Source organism: Nyctereutes procyonoides, unplaced genomic scaffold (genome assembly GCF_905146905.1).
Source record: "Nyctereutes procyonoides isolate TBG_1078 unplaced genomic scaffold, NYPRO_anot_genome, whole genome shotgun sequence".
In the NCBI taxonomy this organism is placed as follows: domain Eukaryota; kingdom Metazoa; phylum Chordata; class Mammalia; order Carnivora; family Canidae; genus Nyctereutes; species Nyctereutes procyonoides.
The window spans coordinates 62,563,990-62,575,303 of NW_026575125.1; positions in this window are offsets into that span (position 1 = coordinate 62,563,990).

Here is an 11,314-nt window from a genome sequence, read left to right on the forward strand (position 1 = left end):
ATACAGTCAACAAAACTAAAAGACAACCTACAGAATGGGAGAAGATATTTGCAAATGACGTATCACATAAAGGGCTAGTTTCCAAGATCTAGAAAGAACTTATTAAACTCAACAGCAAAGAAACAAACAATCCAATCCTGAAATGGGCAAAAGACATGAAGAGAAATCTCACAGAGGAAGACATACACATTGCCAACAAGCACATGAGAAAATGCTCTGCATCACTTGCCATCAGGGAAATACAAATCAAAACCTACAATGAAATACCACCTCACACCAGTGAGAATGGGGAAAATTAACAAGGCAGGAAACCACAAATGTTGGAGAGGATGCGGAGAAAAGGGAACCCTCTTACACTGTTGGTGGGAATGTGAACTGGTGCAGCCACTCTGGAAAACTGTGTGGAGGTTACTCAAAGAGTTAAAAATAGACCTGCCCTATGACCCAGCAATTGCACTGTTGGGGATTTACCCCAAAGATACAGATGCAATGAAACACTGGGACACCTGCACCCCGATGTTTATAGCAGCAATGTCCACAACAGCCAAATTGTGGAAAGAGCCTCAGTGTCCATTGAAAGATGAATGGATAAAGAAGATGTGGTTTATGTATACAATGGAATATTACTCAGCCATTAGAAATGACAAATACCCACCATTTGCTTCAACGTGGATGAAACTGGACGGTATTATGCTGAGTGAAATAAGTCAATCGGAAAAGGACAACATTATATGTTCTAGTCATTTGGGGAATATAAATAATAGTGAAAGGGAATATAAGGGAAGGGAGAAGAAATGTGTAGGAAATATCAGAAAGGAAGATAGAACATGAAGACTCCTAACTCTGGGAAATGAACTAGGGGTGGTTGAAGGGGAGGAGGGTGGGGAGTGGGGGTGAATGGGTGACAGGCACTGAGGTGGGCACTTGACGGGATGAGCACTGGGTGTAATTCTGTATGTTGGCAAATTGAACACCAATAAAAAATAAATTTATTATTTAAAAAATAAAATAAAAAATAAAAAAAGAGTGGAGAGCCTCAGTGAGACCCTTAAGAAAAAGAAAAAACATAAAAAAGAACCAATCAAAAATGAAGAATTCAGTAACTGATATTAAATATACACTAGAAGGAATAAAGACCAGACTAAGGAAAGCAGAACTGACCAGTGACCTGGAGGACAGAGTTGAAGAAAGCAATCATACTGAATGTGAGAGAGCAAAAAATAATAATAATAAATGAAAGTAGAATTGGGGAACGAGTGACACCATGAAGCATAAAAACATTATTATAGGGACCCCGTAAAGAGAAGAGAGAGTAAAGGGGGCAGGAAATGTATTTGTGGAAATAATAGCTGAAAATTTCCAGATCCTAGAGACACAGAGAACCCCCAATAAAATCAACCCAAGGATATCCACACCAAGATCCACACCAAGACACACTTACAAAAAGAAAAAAAAAGACACACTATAAAATGACAAAACACAGTGATAAGAGAGAATTTTAAAAGCAGAAAGAGAAAAGAAAACATTATATACACAGGAAACTCCATAAGGCTATAAGCTGGTTTTTCAGCAGAAATTGTTCAGGCTTAAAAGGAATGGCATGATATATTCAAGTGCTGAAAGAAAACAAAACCTGCAGAGAAGAATACTGTATCCAGCAAGGCTATCATCAGAACAGAGGAAGAGACATAGAGTTTCTCAGACAAACAAAAGTTAAATGAATTCATCACTACTAAACCAGCCTTACGAGAAATGTTAAAGAGGACTCTGAGTAGAAAGGAAACCTCAAGCAGGAGTAGTAAAAGGAGGAAGCACAAAACTATTTAATTAATTATAGCTTTAAAAATCAGTCAAATGATTCACAAAATAAAAGGATATAAAGTATGACACCATATGTCTGAAATGTTTGAGGAAGGAGTAAAAATGTAGTGCTTTTAGAATGGATTCAAACTTAAGCAACCATTAACTTAATATAGATTGTTATATGTATAAGATGCTATACACAAGCCTAATGGTAACCACAAATCAAAAACTGATAATAGGCAAAAAATAATGAGAAAGGAAGCCAAGTATATAAAAAAAAATGTCAGTAAATCATGAAAGAAGAGAGCAAGAGAAGAAAGAGTAACTACAAAAATAGGTAACAAAATACATACCTATCCATAATTACTTTGAAAGTTAGTTGACTATATGCACCATCAAAAGACAGTTAAAAAATGGATAAAAAAGCAAAACCCATATATATGCTTCCAACAGATTCATTTCAAACTTAAAGACACATGCAGTTTACAAGTGAAGGGATGGAAAAATATCATGCAAATAAAAGTGAAAAGAAAGTGGGGGTAGTAATGCTTATATCAGACAGAATAGACTTTAAAACAAATAACTTAATGAGAAAAGAAGGACACTACATAATCATAAAGAGAAGAACCCAACAGAAAGATATAGCAATTATAGATATTTATAATCCAATATGGGAGCACCCAAATACATAAAGCAGCTGATAACAAGCATAAAGGGTGTAATTGATAATAATACAATACTAGGATATTTTAATGCCCCACTTACATCAATGGACAGATTATTCAGAGAATCAACAAGGAAACAGTAGCTTTGAATGATACATTGGACCAGATGGATCTAACAGAGATATTCAGAAGGTTCCATCCCAAAATAACAGAATACATAATCTTTTCAAGTGCACATGCAACATTTTCCAGAATGTATCACATATTAGGCCACAAAACCATCTCAGCAAATTAAAAATGATCAAAGTCATATCAAGTGTCTTTTCCAATGACAATGCTATGGAACTAGAAATCAGTCACGAGAAAAAAAACCTGGAAAGAACACAAATACATGGAGGTTAAATAGCATGCTACTAAACAATGAATGAGTCAACCAAGAAATCAAAGAAAAATTAAAAAGTACATGGAAAGATATAAAAATGAAAACACAATTATCAGAACAACTCCAGATGCAACAATAATGGTTCTAAGAGGAAAGTTTATAGCAATATAAGCCTACCACAAGAAGCAAGAAAAATCCCAAATAAACAATCTAATCTTAAACCTAAAGGAGCTAGAAAAAGAACAACACCCCAAAACAGTAGAAAGAAAGAAAATAAATAAACTGTACAGCAAAATAAAAGAAATAGGAACCAAAGAAGTAGAACAGACCACCAAAACCAGGAGCTAGTCTTTGAAAAGATCAACAAAATTGATAATCCTTTAGCTAGACTCATCAGAAACAACCACAAAAAAAAGAAAGAAAAAAAAGAAAAGGGGATCCCTGGGTGGCGCTGCGGTTTGGCGCCTGCCTTTGGCCCAGGGCGCGATCCTGGAGACCCGGGATCGAATCCCACGTCGGGCTCCCGGTGCATGGAGCCTGTTTCTCCCTCTGCCTGTGTCTCTGCCTCTCTCTCTGTGTGACTATCATACAAAAAAATTAAAAAAAAAATTTAAAAAGAAAAAAGAAAAAAGAGAGTACTCAAAATCAGAAATTAAAGAGGAAAAATAATACCCAACACTTCAGAGAAACAAAGGGTTATAAGATAATGAAAAATTATATGCTGACAAATTGTACAGTCTAAAGGAAACAAATAAATTGCTAAAAGCATATGACCTTCCAAAACTGAATTAGGGAGAAATAGAAAATCTGAACAGGCAATTATTAGTAGTGAAATTGAATCAGTAATCAAAAAACTCTCAACAAATAAAAGTCCAGAACCAGATGGCTTCACTGTTAAAATCTACCAAACATATAAATAGGAGTTAGTACCTATTCTTCTTTAATTATTCCAAAAAATAGAAAAAGAAGAAAGCTTCCAAATTCATTCTATGAGACCACCATTATTCTAATACCAAAACCTGATAAAGAGAGCTATAGGCCAATATCCCCAATGAATATACATGCAAAATCCTGAGAAAAATATTAGTAAACCAAGTCCAATAATACACTTAAAAAATCATATAACTCAATTGAGTGGTATTTGTTCCTGGGTTACAAAGGTGGTTGAATAGTCACAAATCAATCAATGTGATATGCTACATCAATAAGAGAAAGGCTAAAAAACAATTTTTATTTGTTTTCCTTTATTTGTCAGCATTTCAATAGATGCAGAAAAAGTGTTTCACATCTATTAATGATGAAAAATATGCAACAAAATAGGTATAGAGGGAACATACCTCAATGTAATAAGGGTCTTATATGAAAAAGCCACAGCTAATCATCATACACAATGGTGAAAAATAAGAGTTTTTCCCCTAAGGTCAGGAAAAAGACAATATGCCCACACTTGTATTCGACATAGTACTGGTAGTCCTAGCCACAAAAATCAGACAAAGAAAGATAAAAGGCATCCAATCAGCAAGGAAAAAGCAGAACTTTCTCTATTTGCAGATAACATGATACTATATATAGAAAACCCTAAAGACTCCTTCAAAGAAACTACTAGAACTGATAAATGAGTTCAGTAAGGTTGCAAGATACAAAGTGAATATACAGAAATAGGTTGCATTTTTGTACACTAATAATGAAAGAAAGAGAAGTTAAGGAAATAATCCTATTTACATTTGCACCAAAAAGAATAAAATACCAAGGAATTAAACTTAACCAAGGAGGTGAAAGACCTGTATTCTGAAAACTATAAAACACTGATGAAAGAAATTGAAAATGACAGAAATGGAAATATATTCGATGAGCATGAACTGGGAGATCAGATATTATTAAAATGCTTATACTATTCAACCAAGCTATAGATTTAATGCACTCCCAAAATAGCAACAACATTTTTCACAGAACTAGAGCAATCCTAAAATTTGTATGGACCAAAAAAGACCCCGAATAGCAAAAGCAATTTGAAAAAGAACAATACTGGAAATATCACAATCTCAGATTTCAAGATATAGTACAAAACTGTAGTAACCTAAATAATATGCACCGGCACAAAAATAGATACATACATCAACAGAATGGAATAGAGAGCTCAGAAATAAACCCAAAATTTCATGGCCAATTAATCTTTGACAAAGGAGGCAAATATATGCAATGGAAAAAGCCAAATGGTGTTAGGAAAACTGGACAGCAATATGCAAAGAATGTAACTGAACCACTTTCTTATACCATATACAAAAATAAACTCAAAATGGATGCAAGACCTCAATGGGAGTTCTGAATCATAAAAATCCTAGAAGAGAGCACAGGCTATAAATTCCCTGACCCTGGCCATAGCAACATTTTTCTAGATATGTCTCTTGAGGCAAGGGAAACAAAAGCAAAAATAAACTATTGATACTGCATTAAAATAACAAGTTTCTGCACAGCAAAGAAACATTCAACAAAACTAAAAGGCAAACTACAAAATGAGAGAAGATATTTGCAAGTGAAAAATCTAATAAAGGGTTAGTATCCAAAATATATAAAGAATTTATAAAACTCAACACTCAAAAACAAATAATCCAAATTAAAAAATGGACAAAAGACATGAAACACATTTCTCCAAAGAAGGCATCCAGACGGCCAACAGACACATGAAAAGATGCTCAAAATCACTCATCATCAAGGAAATGCATATCAAAACCATGATGAGATATCATCTAATATCTGTCAGAATGGCTAAAACCAACAACACGAGAAACAACAGGTGTTGGTGAGGATGTGGAGAAATAGGAACACTTGTATTATTAGGAATGAAAACTGCTACAGTCACTGTGGAAAAAGTATGGAGGTTTCTCAAAATATTAAAAATAGTATTACCCCAGATCCAGTAATTCCACTGCTTGGCATTTACCCAAAGGATACAAAAACACTAATTCAAAAAGGTATACACACCCCTATGTATACTGCAGCATTATTTACAATAGCCAAATTATCGAAGCAACACAAGTATCCATCAATAGAGGAATGGATAAAGAAGATGAGATGTGTGTGTGTATACACACACACACACACAACAGTATAGTGCTCAATCATAAAAGAGAATAAAAATCTTGCCATTTGAAACAATGTGGTTGGATCTAGAGGATATAATGCCAAGTGAAATAACTCAACCAGAGAAAGACAAACAACATATGATTTCATTCATATGTGGAATTTAAGAAACAAAAGAAATAAAGAAAAAGAGAGAAAAAAAACCTAAACTATTAACTATAGAAAATGAACTGATGGCTACCATAGGGGAGGTTGGTGGGGGGATGGGTGAAATTAGGTAGGTGGGGGGATGGGTGAAATTAGATTTAAGAGTACACTTATCCTGATGAGCCCTGAGTTATGTATAAAATGGTTGAATCACTATTGTACACCGAAACTAATATAACACTGTATGTTAAGTATACTGGAATTAAAATTAAGACTGGAAAAATAAGTACATTAAAAAAAAAACAAAACAACATGCTTTAAAAATCTATAAGGACTGTAATTTGGCTCTTTTGAGCTTTGGTGCACTTCTTAGTAGTACAGAAACAGGAACCTCACCATAATGACCACTCCAAATATATATGGTTGGTTCATCACTCCTCTGTAATCTCTTGCAGTAGCATTTTTGTTAAATCTCCTTTCAGAAAGTCAGTCAGGGAAAGATAAATATCACATGATTTCACTCATATGTAGAATTTAAGAAACAGAACAAATGAACAAAAAAAGAGAGAAAAAGAGACTCTTAACTAAGAGCAGATGGTTACCAGAGGGCAGGTGGGTGGAAGAATGGGTGAAATAGGTGAAGGGGATTAGGATTACATTTATGGTAATGGGCACTGAATATAGAATTGTTGAGTCACTATATTGTACACCTGAAACTAACACTGTATGTTATTTTATTGGAAATTTTAAAAATTAAATTGAAAAAAGTATTTTTGTCATTTGCTTGTTTTGAAAGGTAATTGATTTTCTGCTTAAAACTTTGTAGAAAGATTTCTAAATAAATCACAAATGCAAATATGTATCTGGGGTTAGGAAAAACAGGTGGGGGTGAAGGAAGGCGAAACTTTGTTTCACCTATTCTCATGTTCTGTTGCCTGACTTTTAGAACTATTTTATTTTGCTTTATAGATCACTCACTCAAACTATTTTGAAACGACATTTATTTATTTATTTATTTATTTATTTATTTATTTATTTATTTATTTATTTATTTTTGGAGAAAGAGAGAAAGGTTTTGGGAGGTGGGGTGGAGGAGCAGTAAAGAGAATCTCAAGCAGGCTCTATGCTGGGTGTGGAGCCTGTCTCAGGGCTTGATCTCATGACCTGAGCTGAAATTAAGAGTTGGAAGCTTAACCAACTGAGCCATTAGGCATTCCAAAATGACATTTTCTTAACGTAAAATATACTCATGCATACCAAATCAATAATAATGTGCACTTTCTTAATTCAGTGGACCTCATATTACTGGATTAGAGCACTCATTTTTCCTTTTACCAGAGATTCCCCCACTTTTCTATTTGTAGAAGACTTTCTACACTCAATAGAAATGTTTTGGCTGTTACCATATATACATAATACACTAAGTTCAAAAACCATTTAAATCTTCTATGACCTGAGATTCATAGGTTATTTGTTATACTTTAAAATTAACAAATATTAAAACATTCTTGTTATAATTATCCAATAAATATATAATGCCCATGAATTTATGGTTCTTTTATTAAGAAATTAAAACTTCCCTAAAAATTAAGACTTTACTTGACTTTAAAAATTGTTTCATTTCTTGCCAAGTGTGAAAATGTCTTTTACAATACTGCTTAACATTAACTATGGCTCTAGGACTTAGGGATTACAAGCTAAATACATACACTTTATTTTTGACATTCAAAATAAAATGTGACTTCTATACTTCTGAATTTGTTCATTCTGTGTGTCCATTTACATTTCCTTATATTTTGCCAAGTAATCAACATAGGAAAATTTCATTGAACAAGCAGATGATGCTACAAATATTATCAGCTCAGTATAAAGCAGCTCTCATCTGAGTTTCATTGACTTGGCCTAGAATGCTTTGTATCCCCCTCTAATATCTCTTAGTTTCCTGAAATTACCTTTTTGCTGCCTCTCCTCACTTGTACGTCTGGCTATAAAATTAAAATCATGCATAAAGGACCTAGAATTCACTAGAACTTATCTTTATTGCTGAAATATACATATGACCACATTCTTATGAAAATACTGACAAAATGGGGTTACACATGTTCGAAAACAATGGGCCAGAGACTATACTCAATATACCAGTACAACCAATAGAACTATTACCAACCAAGGTCCTACAACATACAAAGATAAGTAGTAAGGGTATCTACAAAGCTTACTAGCTCCAATCATCAACATTACTGGACAGCATCAGAACACCAAAGACTCTCCCTCACATACAAGTTATGACTAGAAGTTGATTCTGCATTGGCTGAGACTTAAGAATTTAATGAGTGTTTTAAATTTGTTGAGATCATTTTTATCCTGTACTACTGATAAATACATTTTCATACTTTGATTCTTCTAACTTGTAGTGTGTGGGTGCAAGGCAACAAAGTTAATGGCAATGATTGCTACCCATTACCCTTCCCTGATTGGAGTCAGTTTAGTAGAGATATGGAATTCATACTTTTGAAACCTAAACTTAGAGCACAGAATCACATTTGACAATTGAGAAACAGCATACAAAACACATGACAAGAGGCAACAAAATATCACAAAGTGAGAAATCCAGTTAAGAACTCACAGAATCATCAGATTTGGGCAGCCCGGGTGGCTCAGCGGTTTAGCACCACCTTCAGCCCAGGGCGTGATCCTGGAGACCTGGGATCGAGTTCCGTGGCAAGCTCCCTACATGGAGCCTGCGTCTCCCTCTCCCTGTGTCTCTGCCTCTCTCTCTCTCTCTCTCTCTCTCTCTCTCTCTCTCTGTATCTCATGAATAAATATATAAAATCTCTAGAAAAAAAGGACTCACAGAATCATTGGATTTAAGTTTTTTAGTCCTTTGAAGATAAATTGAAAATTCACTATCAAATATCACATAGTAAGTCCTACCTCTAATGAGGGTAACTAAATAAAGTGTTACATTCACTGATTATTCAAAATTACTTAAAACAGAGCATTTTACAGATATGGTCATCTCTTTGATATGATATAGTCCAATGGATTTGAAACTGGACTCTAAAGAAAAGTAAAGTGCTGGTGGTTAGTATAAGGAAAGATAAGAGGGAGCCATTTATTTCCATCCCTTCAATTAGTAGTGAAGCCAGTTCTTTTTTCTACATGATATACTGGGAGTCTGAACTGCTGTACTTTACTACCCACCACTACCACCACCATTTGACAGCTGAGAAAATTAACCCCTGAGATGTTCAACTTTTTTGGCCAACTATACATAGAAAATTAATGCCAGAAGTCCCTGACTCCTAATTCAAGATATTGTCCCTGAATTCATGACCCTGCTTCCTCTACTATATATCAGGGAACAACTTTTTGAACTCTCCCTCAAAGATGATCATATCTGTTTTATTCTCATGGGAACATAATAAAGTAGACAGATGTGCTACACATTTAGATAGTAAAAGAAATAAGACAAGATCGGTGTCTCCCTTGATCTCTAAGCAAGTGCTTTTTCTATACCACACTGCTTTTGAAGAAAAGGCTGCAAACGGGAAACCAAGGCTGCCAAATGTGTTGCATTTGGTCTGCCCAAAGCTATGAAAATCTGAGAATTTTATATAAAATCTGAATTTCCAATAGATTCTCTAAAAAAAAAAAGACTTTCCAGAAGATCTAGTCCCACATATTTACTGGCTTAACAAAATTAGATGAAGTAGAAAAACAATGGTTACCCATAGACAGAGCGTGTACTCCTCTGTCCCCTACAGAATTATGGTCCCACGATGTCCTATGATCTTATATGTGGCCCTCTAAATTAATTTATATTATCTCCCTGGTTCCAGTAGGAATTTGAGTTTTATGGCCACTATTTTAAAGTTTGTGTATATAATTTACTTCAAATATTAGTCAATTTCCTCATAGAAACTATGAGATGTCCGGAAATTTCCATACATGTATACACTATTTAAAGTGCTAGATTATTTATCTACCTAAAAAGTCATATGCACTTTCTTTAATGAGGAAAGACAACCTTTAACTTTTGAAGTAGAACCATTTTACTAGTTTCCATAGGCAAAAAAAAAATACCTAAAGTGAGTCGTGTTAAATGAAAATATTCAATAAGAAACTGATTATACTCAGAGAAATCTTATAATTCAATCAGAGTAGTAGCCATATCATATATTTAAAATCTAACAAATCAATAGCATGCTTCCTATGCTTCAATATGTGTATACATTGTGAAATTATTGTATACCTTATATACAATTCTGTCAATTATAGTTTAATAAACTTAGAAAGAAATGTTTCTTATGCTTTGAAATAGGAGTCATCTGTTAATCTGGTATATACTGTCAAATTTTGGGAGCTACTAAATCAGGCTTTAACCATTCCTTACACATACAAGATCTTTTAGTCGTGTAACTTCTTTTTCTGGCCCAATACAATAAATAAAATATTGACTGGGAATAAATGTAACACATAAATAGGACATAAGTCAAACAATGCTCTGTCCCTCCCCAAAACTTCAGCTGTAGAGTACAAATGGCCAGCAAATATGTGTTGGTGAAACATTTTTAGGTTCTCTTTTGAGACATGATTGAATCATATTAGCTGTTGTATTTCCACTGTTGGAGCTATTAGGGAGCTTTTCTCACTCTCTTAGCTAATAACTTTATTCATCTTATATGTCAACTCTTGCTCCACAGCAGCAGATATAAAGCTATTTAATCTTTTTAGGAATTCCAATTTTTTTACAAGCATGTAGGTTAAAAAATGGACTGAAAAAAATATTTCAATATAAAAGTTTAAAAATAAAGGCCTGGATATTTAGGCTTAGTTAAGTTTCCAGAAGACATCCAAACAAACTCTGATTCACTTAATTCTCCAAAAACACATTCTTATGATTCAAAGCCCAAACAATTAGAACTGACCATTTTCCTCCATTCAGAAATTTATTTTTCCTAGTACTACTTGGGAATAACAAAACCCTTGGTCATATTAAATATCTGCTTCTTCTGAAAGACTTTGATGCATCATCTTGACTCTTTTAAAAGTCAGTGAGATGTAAAATCAGAGTCTAAAGAAACAAGAAAAAGAAAAAAATAATATGGGATGAGGTAAGAATAAAGATAAATAAGCCTATGGCACTTTTAGAATTTGTACAAAAGGGAGCTTCAGGATATACATTGTATTAACAAAGGCTGCCAATATAATTTAAGGAATGGAAGACTATGCC